Genomic DNA, 18841 nt, shown 5'->3' on the forward strand with positions numbered 1-18841 from the left:
ACACTACTCATCTCATATGTATATACTGTACTCTATACCATCTACTGCATCTTGCCTATGCCGTTCGGCCATCGCTCATCCAAATATTTATATGTACATATTCTTATTCATTCCTTTACACTTGTGTGTATAAGGTAGTTGTTGTGTAATTGTTAGATTACTTGTTAGATATTACTGCATGGTCGGAACTAGAAACACAAGCATTTCGCTACACTCGCATTAACGTCTGCTAAACATGTGTATGTGACAAATACAATTTTATTTGATTTAATTTGACATTTATAACTGTCACTTAAAGTGTTTAAATTTGTAGCTTACGTTTTTTGCATCATTTCATTCCATTCCGTTTACCTTTCATTCCTCTGTCACGTCTGTGTAGTTGTTCCTGAGGGTCGCTAGCATTAGTGGATCATATCAAGTTAACGTTGTGCAATAATTTAGGACATGTAGCCTGTTTGGATCGTTATGGATCTCAGACCACACGTAGCAGGTTAAACCTGGAGTCTGTTTGGATCACTAAGGAACTCAGACCACACGTAGCAGGTTAAACCTGGAGCCTGTTTGGATCACTAAGGATCTCAGACCACACGTAGCAGGTTAAACCTGGAGCCTGTTTGGATCACTAAGGATCTCAGACCACACGTAGCAGGTTAAACCTGGAGCCTGTTTGGATCACTAAGGAACTCAGACCACACGTAGCAGGTTAAACCTGGAGCCTGTTTGGATCACTAAGGATCTCAGACCACACGTAGCAGGTTAAACCTGGAGCCTGTTTGGATCACTATGGATCTCAGACCACACGTAGCAGGTTAAACCTGGAGCCTGTTTGGATCACTATGGATCTCAGACCACACGTAGCAGGTTAAACCTGGAGCCTGTTTGAATCACTATGGATCTCAGACCACACGTAGCAGGTTAAACCTGGAGCCTGTTTGGATCACTAAGGATCTCAGACCACACGTAGCAGGTTAAACCTGGAGCCTGTTTGAATCACTATGGATCTCAGACCACACGTAGCAGGTTAAACCTGGAGCCTGTTTGGATCACTATGGATCTCAGACCACACGTAGCAGGTTAAACCTGGAGCCTGTTTGGATCACTATGGATCTCAGACCACACGTAGCAGGTTAAACCTGGAGCCTGTTTGAATCGTTATGGATCTCAGACCACACGTAGCAGGTTAAACCTGGAGCCTGACGCACGGTTCACCACGACTGGACCGTTGTCATTACAGTTCCATGATTAATGAGAATCAGACATTTGAGTCATTTAGCAGTCATTTAGATTAGGGTAGATTTATAGGACTATTGTTCAACCACTATTGTAAACTTTTTTCCACCTTCCAATATTTCATGGATTGAACTTGAATGTGAAAACTTTCCGGATGAATCAAAACACTGTATTTTTTTATTCATCAATATACAGTATATCATGTTTAAACACACCCCAAACCATTCCTAAAATGATTTATATCTTCCTAACCCTAAAATGTGCCTGAATAATCTACAAGATTATAATATTTTTTATCTACCAGTTGGTGCTGAAACGGAAACGAAGTTGCTTAGATTTTTTTCAGTGATCGCTATATTCCTGAACCCGTTCTCTCGATGTTTTGTATTGAGTCTGTTGACAAAATTCTAATTAAAGGTACACCATATTTAAAGGGATGTACTTAAGATAAATGTACTGAAAACCCCATTGAATAAAAACCACAAGAAAATCTGTTTCGGGTTTTCAGCGGTTGAATTACATTTCTTCAGCGCTCGCAAGGGAACAACACCTGTAATGCCCATTACGCTCCTTGATAAGGTAAGTCTGAATACCAACTGAGAAGTGCATAGGAAAAGCGTACAGAAGAAAAGTGTAATTTCCTAAGTCTGAATCGGGCCCTAATTCAGTGGTTCCCAACCTTTTTCGGTTACTGTACCATCAGGTATATTTTGCTCTGCCCAGAGTATCATCGAAGTATCCCCTCTTGTGCATTTGACCAGTAAGCCTATGGTCCCATGAGTCTTCTCAGGTACCCCCTGTGGATAGACCAGGTACCCCCTGTGGATAGACCAGGTACCCCCTGTGGATAGGCCAAGTACCCTCAGTTTGGGAAACACTGCCCTAATTGAAGAAAATGAGGAGGACATTCATTCTAGATTTTAGGTGAACAAGCCCTAACATATTGTGATTTATGGAGAAGATGGCAGTGTAAGGATACTGAAGTCGTTAAACTGTGCAGTGGATTGTTCTGTGGTGTCATGACCTTGAGGTGCCCATCAGCAGGTTAAACATGATGATTCTAATTGGACCATGCAGGATTGATTTCATTTGCTGCTACGCCGCTGGACCATCTATTGGTGGTAGTCGACAAACGATTACAGAATTTTAATAGGTTGAACAGAGTTGGAGGGAAAGGGGGGGGGGGCTCCTTCCTCTTTAACATTCTGTAGTGGGATTCAGACAATATACACCATGGTGGCGACAGAGACATATTTAGAAATAAATACATGCCTCTGGTTGGCACCGTCTATGCACACACTAACACATATTATGTTAGTGTGTGCATGTACTCATGTGTGAAAATGATCACATTTGCACACTGTGATCAATGTATAACTCATCAGGGCTATGCCCCTTTTTTTCCCATTTCCATGATGTGCCCAAAGTAAACTGCCTGTTGCTCAGGCCCTGAAGCCAGGATATGCATATAATTGGTACCATTGAGAGACCATCCTCTTAGAATAGCAAGTATAAGGTCATAATGAAAATTAGCTCCCTGGATGCAATTCCTATGACTTCCACGGGGTGTCAGCAGTCTATGTTCAAGGTTTCAGGCTTGTAACTTCAAAAACGAATAAGAAATATCAGTTTTAGTACAGGGACACAGTCTTGGAAATTCGTGTTTGGAATGAAGACCTGCTAAAATGTCCTGTTGAACATACTTCTTTCCGTAAGAAATATTATAGTTTAATTACATTTCAGGGTATCTGAGGAGTAAATAGAAACGTATTTTGACTTGTTGAAACAAAATTTAGGGGTAGATTTTCGGATTCGTTTCTCTGCATGTTGAACGAGTGGATTACTCAAATCGATGGCGCCAACTAACAGATTTTTTGGGATATAAAGAAGGATTTTATCTAACAAAACGACACTACATGTTACAGCTGGGACCCTTTCAATGACAAATCAGAGGAACATTTTCAAAAAGTAAGTGAATATTTAATCGTTATTTGTGAATGTATGAATCCTGTGCCGGTGGAAAAATATTTTGATGTGGGGCGCCGTCCTCAAACAATCGCATGGCATGTTTTTGCTGTAATAGCTACTGTAAATTGGACAGTGCAGTTAGACTAACAAGAATTTAAGCTTTCAACCAATATAAGACACCTATATGTACCTAAATGTTTAATTTCCATTATTTTTATGATTATTTATTTGAATTGCGTGCCCTCCAAATATCTAACACTGATCAATATATATAACACTGTGATCAATATCTAACACTGATCAATATATAACACTGATCAATATAAAACACTGTGATCAATATATAACACTGATCAATATAAAACACTGTGATCAATATATAACACTGATCAATACATAACACTGATCAATATAAAACACTGTGATCAATATATAACACTGATCAATATAAAACACTGTGATCAATATATAACACTGGTCAATATCTAACACTGATCAATATGTAACACTGATCAATATATAACACTGATCAATATGTAACACTGATCAATATATAACACTGTGATCAATATGTAACACTGATCAATATTTAACACGGATCAATTTGTAACACTGATCAATATATAACACTGATCAATATCTAACACTGATCAATATTTAACACTGATCAATATATAACACTGTGATCAATATCTAACACTGATCAATATCTAACACTAATCAATATGTAAGACTGATCAATATATAATATTGATCAATATCTAAGACTGATCAATATCTAACACTAATCAATATGTAACACTAATCAATATCTAACACTAATCAATATGTAACACTGATCAATATATAACACTGTGATAAATATATAACGCTGTGATCAATATTGACTAATGTAAAGGAGATTTGTTTATTTTATTTTGAAGTGAAATCTCTCTCTCTCTCTAATAACAGAGGAAGTACCCAAAATCATTATCAAAGGCAAACCCGCCTCCCTCCACCATTCGGTCATTACAGAGTGTAATTGCTATTTAATAGATTAAACATTCGTCCTGCTGATCCAATCCCCAGAGAGAAGATACAACAGCCTCCCTTCTATTTTATACTGCTACCACACACACACACAGACACACACACACACACACACACACACACACACACACACACACACACACACACACACAGACACACAGACACACAGACACACACACACACACACACACACACACACACACACACACACACACACACACACACACACACACACACACACACACACACACACACACACACACACACCTCTTTGACTCCCACTTGATGCTGGTAATGTGATTGATACTGATTGATATGTGAGGGTGCTGGGGATAAGGACATGGGGGATGATTTCCCAGGAGGCAACACTCTCCACATCTACGCCTGGATCTATTTCATTCTTTTACTCATCGCCATGGTGCCACAGATGGTACGTAAGGGGGGGGTCTCACACACACACACACACACACACACACACACACACACACACACACACACACACACACACACACACACACACACACACACACACACACACACACACACACACACACACACACACACACACACACACACACACACTACTTTATCACATGGAATGACAATCAGCGGTATTGTTTTCAGTTATCAGACTCTACGGATCACTCCCTGGGTAGAGAAACTAGTTCATTAGTTAGGTAGAGAGGGTAGAGAGAAACTAGTTAGGGGATTGGTTAATACACCCAGAGCTTGTACACGCTACAGAGTCAGACATACAGTGCAATCGGAAAGTATTCAGACCCCTTGACTTTTTACAGCCTTATTCTAAAAGGGATTAAATAGTTTTTCTTCTTCCTCATCAATCAATACACAATGCCCCATAATGACATCACAATGCCCCATAATGACATCACAATGCCCCATAATGACATCACAATGCCCCATAATGACATCACAATTATCCATAATGACAAAGCAGAAACAGATTTTTAGAAACAGAAATATCACAATTACATAACTATTCAGACCCTTTACTGAGTAATTTGTTGAAACACCTTTGGCATCGATTACAGCCTAGAGTCTTCTTGGGTATGACACTACAAGCTTGGCACATCTGTATTTGGGGAGTTTCTCCCATTCTTCTCTGCAGATCCTCTCAGGCTCTGTCAGGTTGGATGGGGAGCGTCACTGCACAGCTATTTCAGGTCTCTGGAGAGATGTTCGATCGGGTTCAAATCCGAGCTCTGGCTGGACCACTCAATGACATTCAGAGACTTGTCTTGGCTGTGTGCTTAGGGTCGGTGTCCTGATGTCCTGAGTGCTCTGGAGCAGATTTTCATCAAGGATCTCTCTGTACTTTGCTCCTTTCATCTTTCTCTCGATCCTGACTAGTCTCCCAGTCCCTGCCACTGAATAACACTGCCACAGCTTGATGCTGCCACCACCATGCTTCACCGTAGGGATGGTGCCAGGTTACCTCTAGACGTGACGCTTGGCATTCAGGCCAAAGAGTTCAATCTTGGTTTCATCAGACCAGAGAATCTTGTTTCTCATAGTCTGAGAGTCTTTAGGTGTCTTTTGGAAAACTCCAATCTGGCCACTCGACCATAAAGGCCTGATTGGTGGAGAGCTGCAGAGAAGTTTGTCCTTCTGGAAGTTTCTCCCATCTCCACAGACGAACTCTGGAGCTCTGTCAGGGTGACCATCGGGTTCTTGGTCACCTCCCTGACCAAGGCCCTTCTCCCCAGATTGCTGCGACCAGCTCTAGGAAGAGTCTTGGTTGTTCAGTGTGGAGGCCACTGTGTTCTTGGGGACCTTCAATGTCGCAGAAATGTTTTGGTACCCTTCCCCAGATATGTGCCTCGACAAAATCCTGTCTCTGAGCTCTACGGACAATTCCTTTGACCTCATGGCTTGGTTAAAGCTCTGACATGCACTGTCAACTGTGGGACCTTGTATAGACAGTTGTGTGCCTTTCCAAATCATGTCCAATTAATTGAATTTACCACAGGTGGACTCCAATCAAGTTGTAGAAACATCTCAAGGATGATCAATGGAAACAGGATGCACCTGAGCTCAATTTCGAGTCTCAATACTTATGTAAATAAAGCATTTTTTATATATATTTGCAAACATTTTCTAAAAACCTGTTCTCACTTTGTCATTATGGGGTATTGTGTGTAGATTGATGAGATTTAATCCGATTCAATCCATTTTAGAATAAGGCTGTAACTTAACAAAATGTTTCAAATGTCAAGGGGTCTGAATGCACAGTACTTCATTGACACCATAGCAGACACAGAGACAGAGACAGAGACAGAGACAGAGACAGAGACAGACAGACAGACAGACAGACAGACAGACAGACAGACAGACAGAGAGACAGACAGACAGACAGACAGACAGACAGACAGACAGACAGACAGACAGACAGACAGACAGACAGACAGACAGACAGACAGACAGACAGACAGAGACAGACAGACAGACAGACAGACAGACAGACAGACAGACAGACAGACAGACACAGAGACAGAGACAGACAGACAGACAGACAGACAGACAGACAGACAGACAGACAGACAGACACAGAGACAGAGAGACAGACACTGAGACAAACACAGAGACAAACACAGAGACAAACACAGAGACAAACACAGAGACAGACAGAGAGAGACAGACAGAGAGACAGACAGAGAGAGACAGACAGACAGAGAGAAAGAAAGAAAGAAAGAAAGAGAGACAGACACAGCGAGACAGACACAAACACAGAGAGACAGAGCGAGAGAGCCAGGTCCCTGTTGCAGGGCTTCCACAGGTTAACCACGTGTCTACAGAAGAACCCCCAATGGCCCGACAGAAAGTTAGCTGTCCCAGCATCCCCGGGCCCCCAGATCAGCAGCTGATCTGTTTCTAATCACATCCCTCATCTCTGCCCTCCCTGGGGACCCAGGTCCAATGACAACAAGGCCTATAGTTGGGGGCTGTGCGTGTATGGGGGTGGGGGGGGTGGGGTTGTGCATCATAAGTCAAACCCTCCACACGCCAGTTAACCCCCATGGGACTGGATAGACAGGGGAAGGGGGGTATGGTGGGGTACGTGTGTGTGTCTGGGAGGGGGGGGGGGGGTTCTCCTCTCTGCTGGTATTTGTTAAACAGAATCTACCCATCAATGATATTGTTACTCCGTGTCATTGTTAGTCTGTGTCATTGTTACTCTGTGTCATTGTTACTCTGTGTCATTGTTAGTCTGTGTCATTGTTAGTCTATGTCATTGTTAGTCTGTGTTATTGTTACTCCGTGTCGGTGTTACTCTGTGTCATTGTTACTCTGTGTCATTGTTACTCTGTGTCATTGTTACTCCGTGTCATTGTTACTCCGTGTCATTGTTACTCTGTGTCATTGTTACTCTGTGTCGGTGTTACTCTGTGTCATTGTTACTCTGTGTCATTGTTACTCTGTGTCATTGTTACTCTGTGTCATTGTTACTCTGTGTCATTGTTACTCTGTGTCATTGTTACTCTGTGTCATTGTTACTCTGTGTCATTGTTACTCTGTGTCATTGTTACTCTGTGTCATTGTTACTCTGTGTCATTGTTAGTCTGTGTCATTGTTAGTCTGTGTCGGTGTTACTCTGTGTCGGTGTTACTCTGTGTCGGTGTTACTCTGTGTCGGTGTTAGTCTGTGTCATTGTTACTCTGTGTCATTGTTACTCTGTGTCATTGTTAGTCTGTGTCGGTGTTACTCTGTGTCGGTGTTACTCTGTGTCGGTGTTACTCTGTGTCATTGTTAGTCTGTGTCGGTGTTACTCTGTGTCGGTGTTACTCTGTGTCATTGTTACTCTGTGTCATTGTTACTCCGTGTCATTGTTAGTCTGTGTCATTGTTAGTCTGTGTTATTGTTACTCCGTGTCATTGTTACTCTGTGTCGGTGTTACTCTGTGTCGGTGTTACTCTGTGTCGGTGTTACTCTGTGTCGGTGTTACTCTGTGTCGGTGTTTCTCTGTGTCGGTGTTACTCTGTGTCGGTGTTACTCTGTGTCATTGTTACTCTGTGTCATTGTTACTCTGTGTCATTGTTACTCTGTGTCATTGTTACTCTGTGTTATTGTTACTCCGTGTTATTGTTACTCCGTGTCATTGTTAGTCTGTGTTATTGTTACTCCGTGTCATTGTTACTCTGTGTCATTGTTAGTCTGTGTCGGTGTTACTCTGTGTCGGTGTTACTCTGTGTCGGTGTTACTCTGTGTCGGTGTTACTCTGTGTCGGTGTTACTCTGTGTCGGTGTTACTCTGTGTCGGTGTTACTCTGTGTCATTGTTAGTCTGTGTCATTGTTACTCCGTGTCATTGTTACTCTGTGTCATTGTTAGTCTGTGTCGGTGTTACTCTGTGTCGGTGTTACTCTGTGTTATTGTTACTCTGTGTTATTGTTACTCCGTGTTATTGTTACTCCGTGTTATTGTTACTCCGTGTTATTGTTACTCCGTGTTATTGTTACTCCGTGTCATTGTTACTCTGTGTCATTGTTACTCCGTGTTATTGTTACTCCGTGTTATTGTTACTCTGTGTTATTGTTACTCCGTGTTATTGTTACTCCGTGTTATTGTTACTCCGTGTTATTGTTACTCCGTGTTATTGTTACTCTGTGTCATTGTTACTCCGTGTTATTGTTACTCTGTGTTATTGTTACTCTGTGTTATTGTTACTCTGTGTTATTGTTACTCTGTGTTATTGTTACTCTGTGTCAATGTTAGTCTGTGTCACTGCTACTCCCCCACAACAAAACAACACCTAGAGCACACCTTGAATTGTCTGCCAGTATCCATGTCCTTTGCCCTGGCATGGTACACACAGACACAGACACAACAAGTCTATGATCCCTCTGGAGTGACTTGTTTACAACCAGCCCTATCTCCCTTCCTCCATCCCTATCTCTGTCCTTCTCTCCATATCTCCCTCTCTCCATCCCTCTCTCCATCAAACTGTGTCATCACATTGTTCATTAGCAACACGGTAGGCTACAGAACGTAATGACCTAACCCTCTCCTCTGTGTGGTAAATCACCACACCCTACCTCATCTGCTCTCCTGTCCCATCAAAAGGCTGTAAAGAATGCAGCCAGCTTAGTATAATGAAAAAGCAGCCCAGATTTATGTTGCTTTCCCCCCCAACACAGAACAAGCTAGGCTGTCTGGGAGGGAAGAAAAATGCCAAATGAAAAATGTGGTCTTTTGAAGATACAGCCTCTATGGTTGGTGGGTTGTGGTGGTTGGTGTAGTTTGTGGTTGGTGTAGTTGGTGGTTGGTGTAGTTGGTGTAGTTGGTGTAGTTGGTGGTTGGTGTAGTTGGTGGTTGGTGTAGTTGGTGGGTTGTGGTGGTTGGTGTAGTTGGTGGTTGGTGTAGTTGGTGGTTGGTGTAGTTGGTGGGTGGTGTAGTTGGTGGTTGGTGTAGTTGGTGGTGGTTGGTGTAGTTGGTGGTGGGTGTAGTTGGTGTAGTTGGTGGGTGGTGTAGTTGGTGGTTGGTGTAGTTGGTGGTTGGTGTAGTTGGTGGTTGGTGTAGTTGGTGTAGTTGGTGGTTGGTGTAGTTGGTGGTCGGTGTAGTTGGTGGTCGGTGTAGTTGGTGGTTGGTGTAGTTGGTGGTTGGTGTAGTTGGTGGTTGGTGTAGTTGGTGGTGGGTGGTGTAGTTGGTGGTTGGTGTAGTTGGTGGGTGGTGTAGTTGGTGGTGGTTGGTGTAGTTGGTGGTGGTTGGTGTAGTTGGTGGTTGGTGTAGTTGGTGTAGTTGGTGGTTGGTGTAGTTGGTGGGTTGGTGGTTGGTGTAGTTGGTGGTTGGTGTAGTTGGTGGTTGGTGGTTGGTGTAGTTGGTGGTTGGTGGTTGGTGTAGTTGGTGGGTTGGTGTAGTTGGTGGTTGGTGGTTGGTGTAGTTGGTGGGTTGTGGTGGGTGGTGTAGTTGGTGTAGTTGGTGGTTGGTGTGGTTGGTGGGTTGTGGTGGGTTGTGGTGGGTGGTGTAGTTGGTGGGTGGTGTAGTTGGTGGTTGGTGTAGTTGGTGTAGTTGGTGGGTTGTGGTGGGTGGTGTAGTTGGTGGTTGGTGTAGTTGGTGGGTTGTGGTGGGTGGTGTAGTTGGTGGGTTGTGGTGGGTGGTGTAGTTGGTGGGTTGTGGTGGGTGGTGTGGTTGGTGTAGTTGGTGGTTGGTGTAGTTGGTGTAGTTGGTGGGTTGTGGTGGGTGGTGTAGTTGGTGGTTGGTGTAGTTGGTGGGTGGTGTAGTTGGTGTAGTTGGTGTAGTTGGTGGTTGGTGTAGTTGGTGGGTTGTGGTGGTTGGTGTAGTTGGTGGTTGGTGTAGTTGGTGGGTGGTGTAGTTGGTGTAGTTGGTGTAGTTGGTGGTTGGTGTAGTTGGTGGTTGGTGGGTTGTGGTGGTTAGTGTAGTTGGTGGTTGGTGTAGTTGGTGGGTGGTGTAGTTGGTGTAGTTGGTGTAGTTGGTGGGTGGTGTAGTTGGTGTAGTTGGTGGTTGGTGTAGTTGGTGTAGTTGGTGTAGTTGGTGTAGTTGGTGTAGTTGGTGGGTTGTGGTGGTTGGTGTAGTTGGTGGTTGGTGTAGTTGGTGTAGTTGGTGTAGTTGGTGGGTTGTGGTGGTTGGTGTAGTTGGTGGGTTGTGGTGGTTGGTGTAGTTGGTGTAGTTGGTGGGTTGTGGTGGTTGGTGTAGTTGGTGGGTTGTGGTGGTTGGTGTAGTTGGTGGGTTGTGGTGGTTGGTGTAGTTGGTGGTTGGTGTAGTTGGTGTAGTTGGTGTAGTTGGTGGTTGGTGTAGTTGGTGGGTGGTGTAGTTGGTGTAGTTGGTGTAGTTGGTGGTTGGTGTAGTTGGTGGGTTGTGGTGGTTGGTGTAGTTGGTGTAGTTGGTGTAGTTGGTGGTTGGTGTAGTTGGTGGGTGGTGTAGTTGGTGTGGTTGGTGTAGTTGGTGGTTGGTGTAGTTGGTGGTTGGTGTAGTTGGTGGGTTGTGGTGGTTGGTGTAGTTGGTGGTTGGTGTAGTTGGTGTAGTTGGTGTAGTTGGTGGTTGGTGTAGTTGATGTAGTTGGTGTAGTTGGTGTAGTTGGTGTTTGGTGTAGTGGGTGTAGTTGGTGGTGGGTGTAGTTGGTGGTTGGTGTAGTTGGTGGTTGGTGTAGTTGGTGGTTGGTGTGGTGGTTGTAGTTGGTGGTTGGTGTAGTCGGTGGTTGGTTTAGTTGGTGGTGGGTGGTTGGTGTAGTTGGTGGTGGGTGTAGTCGGTGGTTGGTGTAGTTGGTGGGTGGTGGTTGGTGGTTGGTGTAGTTGGTGGTTGGTGTAATTGGTGGTTGGTGTAGTTGGTGGTTGGTGTAGTTGGTGGTTGGTGTAGTTGGTGGTTGGTGTAGTTGGTGGTTGGTGTGGTGGTTGTAGTTGATGGTTGGTGTAGTCGGTGGTTGGTGTAGTTGGTGGTGGGTGGTTGGTGTAGTTGGTGGTTGGTGTAGTCGGTGGTTGGTGTAGTTGGTGGTTGGTGGTTGGTGTAGTTGGTGTAGTTGGTGGTGGGTGTAGTCGGTGGTTGGTGTAGTTGGTGGGTGGTGGTTGGTGGTTGGTGTAGTTGGTGGTTGGTGTAATTGGTGGTTGGTGTAGTTGGTGGTTGGTGTAGTTGGTGGTTGGTGTAGTTGGTGGTTGGTGTAGTTGGTGGTTGGTGTGGTGGTTGTAGTTGATGGTTGGTGTAGTCGGTGGTTGGTGTAGTTGGTAGTGGGTGGTTGGTGTAGTTGGTGGTGGGTGTAGTCGGTGGTTGGTGTAGTTGGTGGTTGGTGGTTGGTGTAGTTGGGGGTTGGTGTAGTTGGTGGTTGGTGTAGTTGGTGGTTGGTGTAGTTGGTGGTTGGTGTAGTTGGTGGTTGGTTGGTGGGTGGTGGTTGGTGTAGTTGGTGGTTGGTGTAGTTGGTGGTTGGTCGGTGGGTGGTGGGTGGTGGATGGTGGTTGGTGTAATTGGTGGTTGGTTGGTGGGTGGTGGTTGGTGTAGTTGGTGGTTGGTGTAGTTGGTGGTTGGTGTAGTTTGTGGTTGGTGGTTGGTGTAGTTGGTGGTTGGTGTAGTTGGTGGTGGGTGTTGGTTGGTGTAGTTTCTGGTTGGTGGTTGGTGTAGTTGGTGGTTGGTGTAGTTTGTGGTTGGTGGTTGGTGTAGTTGGTGGTTGGTGTAGTTGGTGGTGGTTGGTGTAGTCGGTGGTTGGTGTAGTTGGTGGTTGGTGTAGTTGGTGTAATAATATTCTCTGTGAACAAAGGAAAGTGTCACCACAAGTGTCGCCGTGAGCCTCGAGTCTGAGGCGACTGCCGAGGAAGCAACATCCCCCTGCTACATCTTGTTATGTTTGTTCATAAATTGAGGTTGCTCTGTTTTCTCTCATGTACAGTTGTCCTGGTTTCACTCACTGGTTGTCCTGGCTTCACTCACTGGTTGTCCTGGTTTCACTCACTGGTTGTCCGGGAATCACTCACTGGTTGTCCTGGTTTCACTCACTGGTTGTCCTGGTTTCACTCACTGGTTGTCCTGGAGTCACTCACTGGTTGTCCTGGTTTCACTCACTGGTTGTCCTGGCTTCACTCACTGGTTGTCCTGGTTTCACTCACTGGTTGTCCTGGCTTCACTCACTGGTTGTCCTGGTTTCACTCACTGGTTGTCCTGGTTTCACTCACTGGTTGTCCGGGAATCACTCACTGGTTGTCCTGGTTTCACTCACTGGTTGTCCTGGCTTCACTCACTGGTTGTCCTGGTTTCACTCACTGGTTGTCCGGGAATCACTCACTGGTTGTCCTGGTTTCACTCACTGGTTGTCCTGGCTTCACTCACTGGTTGTCCTGGCTTCAGACAGACAGACAGACAGACAGACAGACAGACAGACAGACAGAGAGACAGACAGACAGACAGACAGACAGACAGACAGACACAGAGACAGAGAGACAGACAGACAGACAGACAGACAGACACAGAGACAGAGACAGAGACAGACAGACAGACAGACAGACAGACAGACAGACAGACACAGAGACAGAGAGACAGACACTGAGACAAACACAGAGACAAACACAGAGACAAACACAGAGACAGACAGAGAGAGACAGACAGAGAGACAGACAGAGAGAGACAGACAGACAGAGAGAAAGAAAGAAAGAAAGAAAGAAAGAGAGACAGACACAGCGAGACAGACACAAACACAGAGAGACAGAGCGAGAGAGCCAGGTCCCTGTTGCAGGGCTTCCACAGGTTAACCACGTGTCTACAGAAGAACCCCCAATGGCCCGACAGAAAGTTAGCTGTCCCAGCATCCCCGGGCCCCCAGATCAGCAGCTGATCTGTTTCTAATCACATCCCTCATCTCTGCCCTCCCTGGGGACCCAGGTCCAATGACAACAAGGCCTATAGTTGGGGGCTGTGCGTGTATGGGGGTGGGGGGGGTGGGGTTGTGCATCATAAGTCAAACCCTCCACACGCCAGTTAACCCCCATGGGACTGGATAGACAGGGGAAGGGGGGTATGGTGGGGTACGTGTGTGTGTCTGGGAGGGGGGGGGGGGTTCTCCTCTCTGCTGGTATTTGTTAAACAGAATCTACCCATCAATGATATTGTTACTCCGTGTCATTGTTAGTCTGTGTCATTGTTACTCTGTGTCATTGTTACTCTGTGTCATTGTTACTCTGTGTCATTGTTAGTCTGTGTCATTGTTAGTCTATGTCATTGTTAGTCTGTGTTATTGTTACTCCGTGTCGGTGTTACTCTGTGTCATTGTTAGTCTGTGTTATTGTTACTCCGTGTTATTGTTACTCCGTGTTATTGTTACTCTGTGTCAATGTTAGTCTATGTCATTGTTAGTCTGTGTTATTGTTACTCTGTGTCATTGTTACTCCGTGTCATTGTTACTCTGTGTCATTGTTACTCCGTGTTATTGTTAGTCTGTGTCATTGTTACTCTGTGTCATTGTTACTCTGTGTCATTGTTACTCTGTGTCATTGTTACTCTGTGTCGGTGTTACTCTGTGTCATTGTTACTCTGTGTCATTGTTACTCTGTGTCATTGTTACTCTGTGTCATTGTTACTCTGTGTCGGTGTTACTCTGTGTCGGTGTTACTCTGTGTCATTGTTACTCTGTGTCATTGTTACTCTGTGTCATTGTTAGTCTGTGTCGGTGTTACTCTGTGTCGGTGTTACTCTGTGTCGGTGTTACTCTGTGTCGGTGTTAGTCTGTGTCATTGTTACTCTGTGTCATTGTTACTCTGTGTCATTGTTAGTCTGTGTCGGTGTTACTCTGTGTCGGTGTTACTCTGTGTCGGTGTTACTCTGTGTCATTGTTAGTCTGTGTCGGTGTTACTCTGTGTCGGTGTTACTCTGTGTCGGTGTTACTCTGTGTCATTGTTACTCTGTGTCATTGTTACTCCGTGTCATTGTTAGTCTGTGTCATTGTTAGTCTGTGTTATTGTTACTCCGTGTCATTGTTACTCTGTGTCGGTGTTACTCTGTGTCGGTGTTACTCTGTGTCGGTGTTACTCTGTGTCGGTGTTACTCTGTGTCGGTGTTACTCTGTGTCGGTGTTACTCTGTGTCGGTGTTACTCTGTGTCATTGTTACTCTGTGTCGGTGTTACTCTGTGTCGGTGTTACTCTGTGTCATTGTTAGTCTGTGTCATTGTTACTCTGTGTTATTGTTACTCTGTGTCATTGTTACTCCGTGTTATTGTTACTCCGTGTTATTGTTACTCCGTGTCATTGTTAGTCTGTGTTATTGTTACTCCGTGTCATTGTTACTCTGTGTCATTGTTAGTCTGTGTCGGTGTTACTCTGTGTCGGTGTTACTCTGCGTCGGTGTTACTCTGTGTCGGTGTTACTCTGTGTCGGTGTTACTCTGTGTCATTGTTAGTCTGTGTCATTGTTACTCCGTGTCATTGTTACTCTGTGTCATTGTTAGTCTGTGTCGGTGTTACTCTGTGTCGGTGTTACTCTGTGTTATTGTTACTCCGTGTTATTGTTACTCCGTGTTATTGTTACTCCGTGTTATTGTTACTCCGTGTTATTGTTACTCCGTGTTATTGTTACTCTGTGTCATTGTTACTCCGTGTTATTGTTACTCCGTGTTATTGTTACTCTGTGTTATCGTTACTCCGTGTTATTGTTACTCCGTGTTATTGTTACTCCGTGTTATTGTTACTCCGTGTTATTGTTACTCCGTGTCATTGTTACTCCGTGTTATTGTTACTCCGTGTTATTGTTACTCTGTGTTATTGTTACTCTGTGTTATTGTTACTCTGTGTTATTGTTACTCTGTGTCAATGTTAGTCTGTGTCACTGCTACTCCCCCACAACAAAACAACACCTAGAGCACACCTTGAATTGTCTGCCAGTATCCATGTCCTTTGCCCTGGCATGGTACACACAGACACAGACACAACAAGTCTATGATCCCTCTGGAGTGACTTGTTTACAACCAGCCCTATCTCCCTTCCTCCATCCCTATCTCTGTCCTTCTCTCCATATCTCCCTCTCTCCATCCCTCTCTCCATCAAACTGTGTCATCACATTGTTCATTAGCAACACGGTAGGCTACAGAACGTAATGACCTAACCCTCTCCTCTGTGTGGTAAATCACCACACCCTACCTCATCTGCTCTCCTGTCCCATCAAAAGGCTGTAAAGAATGCAGCCAGCTTAGTATAATGAAAAAGCAGCCCAGATTTATGTTGCTTTCCCCCCCAACACAGAACAAGCTAGGCTGTCTGGGAGGGAAGAAAAATGCCAAATGAAAAATGTGGTCTTTTGAAGATACAGCCTCTATGGTTGGTGGGTTGTGGTGGTTGGTGTAGTTTGTGGTTGGTGTAGTTGGTGGTTGGTGTAGTTGGTGTAGTTGGTGTAGTTGGTGGTTGGTGTAGTTGGTGGTTGGTGTAGTTGGTGGGTTGTGGTGGTTGGTGTAGTTGGTGGTTGGTGTAGTTGGTGGTTGGTGTAGTTGGTGGGTGGTGTAGTTGGTGGTTGGTGTAGTTGGTGGTGGTTGGTGTAGTTGGTGGTGGGTGTAGTTGGTGTAGTTGGTGGGTGGTGTAGTTGGTGGTTGGTGTAGTTGGTGGTTGGTGTAGTTGGTGGTTGGTGTAGTTGGTGGTTGGTGTAGTTGGTGGTTGGTGTAGTTGGTGTAGTCGGTGGTTGGTGTAGTCGGTGGTCGGTGTAGTTGGTGGTCGGTGTAGTTGGTGGTCGGTGTAGTTGGTGGTTGGTGTAGTTGGTGGTTGGTGTAGTTGGTGGTGGTGGTGTAGTTGGTGGTTGGTGTAGTTGGTGGGTGGTGTAGTTGGTGGTGGTTGGTGTAGTTGGTGGTGGTTGGTGTAGTTGGTGGTTGGTGTAGTTGGTGTAGTTGGTGGTTGGTGTAGTTGGTGGGTTGGTGGTTGGTGTAGTTGGTGGTTGGTGTAGTTGGTGGTTGGTGGTTGGTGTAGTTGGTGGTTGGTGGTTGGTGTAGTTGGTGGGTTGGTGTAGTTGGTGGTTGGTGGTTGGTGTAGTTGGTGGGTTGTGGTGGGTGGTGTAGTTGGTGGTTGGTGTAGTTGGTGGTTGGTGTAGTTGGTGGTTGGTGGGTTGTGGTGGGTTGTGGTGGGTGGTGTAGTTGGTGGGTGGTGTAGTTGGTGGTTGGTGTAGTTGGTGTAGTTGGTGGGTTGTGGTGGGTGGTGTAGTTGGTGGTTGGTGTAGTTGGTGGGTTGTGGTGGGTGGTGTAGTTGGTGGGTTGTGGTGGGTGGTGTAGTTGGTGGGTTGTGGTGGGTGGTGTGGTTGGTGTAGTTGGTGGTTGGTGTAGTTGGTGTAGTTGGTGGGTTGTGGTGGGTGGTGTAGTTGGTGGTTGGTGTAGTTGGTGGGTGGTGTAGTTGGTGTAGTTGGTGTAGTTGGTGGTTGGTGTAGTTGGTGGGTTGTGGTGGTTGGTGTAGTTGGTGGTTGGTGTAGTTGGTGGGTGGTGTAGTTGGTGTAGTTGGTGTAGTTGGTGGTTGGTGTAGTTGGTGGTTGGTGGGTTGTGGTGGTTAGTGTAGTTGGTGGTTGGTGTAGTTGGTGGGTGGTGTAGTTGGTGTAGTTGGTGTAGTTGGTGGGTGGTGTAGTTGGTGTAGTTGGTGGTTGGTGTAGTTGGTGTAGTTGGTGTAGTTGGTGTAGTTGGTGTAGTTGGTGGGTTGTGGTGGTTGGTGTAGTTGGTGGTTGGTGTAGTTGGTGTAGTTGGTGTAGTTGGTGGGTTGTGGTGGTTGGTGTAGTTGGTGGGTTGTGGTGGTTGGTGTAGTTGGTGTAGTTGGTGGGTTGTGGTGGTTGGTGTAGTTGGTGGGTTGTGGTGGTTGGTGTAGTTGGTGGGTTGTGGTGGTTGGTGTAGTTGGTGGTTGGTGTAGTTGGTGTAGTTGGTGTAGTTGGTGGTTGGTGTAGTTGGTGGGTGGTGTAGTTGGTGTAGTTGGTGTAGTTGGTGGTTGGTGTAGTTGGTGGGTTGTGGTGGTTGGTGTAGTTGGTGTAGTTGGTGTAGTTGGTGGTTGGTGTAGTTGGTGGGTGGTGTAGTTGGTGTGGTTGGTGTAGTTGGTGGTTGGTGTAGTTGGTGGGTTGTGGTGGTTGGTGTAGTTGGTGGTTGGTGTAGTTGGTGTAGTTGGTGTAGTTGGTGGTTGGTGTAGTTGATGTAGTTGGTGTAGTTGGTGTAGTTGGTGTTTGGTGTAGTGGGTGTAGTTGGTGGTGGGTGTAGTTGGTGGTTGGTGTAGTTGGTGGTTGGTGTAGTTGGTGGGTTGTGGTGGTTGGTGTAGTTGGTGGTTGGTGTAGTCGGTGGTTGGTTTAGTTGGTGGTGGGTGGTTGGTGTAGTTGGTGGTGGGTGTAGTCGGTGGTTGGTGTAGTTGGTGGGTGGTGGTTGGTGGTTGGTGTAGTTGGTGGTTGGTATAATTGGTGGTTGGTGTAGTTGGTGGTTGGTGTAGTTGGTGGTTGGTGTAGTTGGTGGTTGGTGTGGTGGTTGTAGTTGATGGTTGGTGTAGTCGGTGGTTGGTGTAGTTGGTGGTGGGTGGTTGGTGTAGTTGGTGGTTGGTGTAGTCGGTGGTTGGTGTAGTTGGTGGTTGGTGGTTGGTGTAGTTGGTGTAGTTGGTGGTGGGTGTAGTCGGTGGTTGGTGTAGTTGGTGGGTGGTGGTTGGTGGTTGGTGTAGTTGGTGGTTGGTGTAATTGGTGGTTGGTGTAGTTGGTGGTTGGTGTAGTTGGTGGTTGGTGTAGTTGGTGGTTGGTGTAGTTGGTGGTTGGTGTAGTTGGTGGTTGGTGTGGTGGTTGTAGTTGATGGTTGGTGTAGTCGGTGGTTGGTGTAGTTGGTAGTGGGTGGTTGGTGTAGTTGGTGGTGGGTGTAGTCGGTGGTTGGTGTAGTTGGTGGTTGGTGGTTGGTGTAGTTGGGGGTTGGTGTAGTTGGTGGTTGGTGTAGTTGGTGGTTGGTGTAGTTGGTGGTTGGTGTAGTTGGTGGTTGGTTGGTGGGTGGTGGTTGGTGTAGTTGGTGGTTGGTGTAGTTGGTGGTTGGTCGGTGGGTGGTGGGTGGTGGATGGTGGTTGGTGTAATTGGTGGTTGGTTGGTGGGTGGTGGTTGGTGTAGTTGGTGGTTGGTGTAGTTGGTGGTTGGTGTAGTTTGTGGTTGGTGGTTGGTGTAGTTGGTGGTTGGTGTAGTTGGTGGTGGGTGTTGGTTGG

Source organism: Salvelinus fontinalis, chromosome 20 (assembly GCF_029448725.1).
Source record: "Salvelinus fontinalis isolate EN_2023a chromosome 20, ASM2944872v1, whole genome shotgun sequence".
Taxonomy (NCBI): domain Eukaryota; kingdom Metazoa; phylum Chordata; class Actinopteri; order Salmoniformes; family Salmonidae; genus Salvelinus; species Salvelinus fontinalis.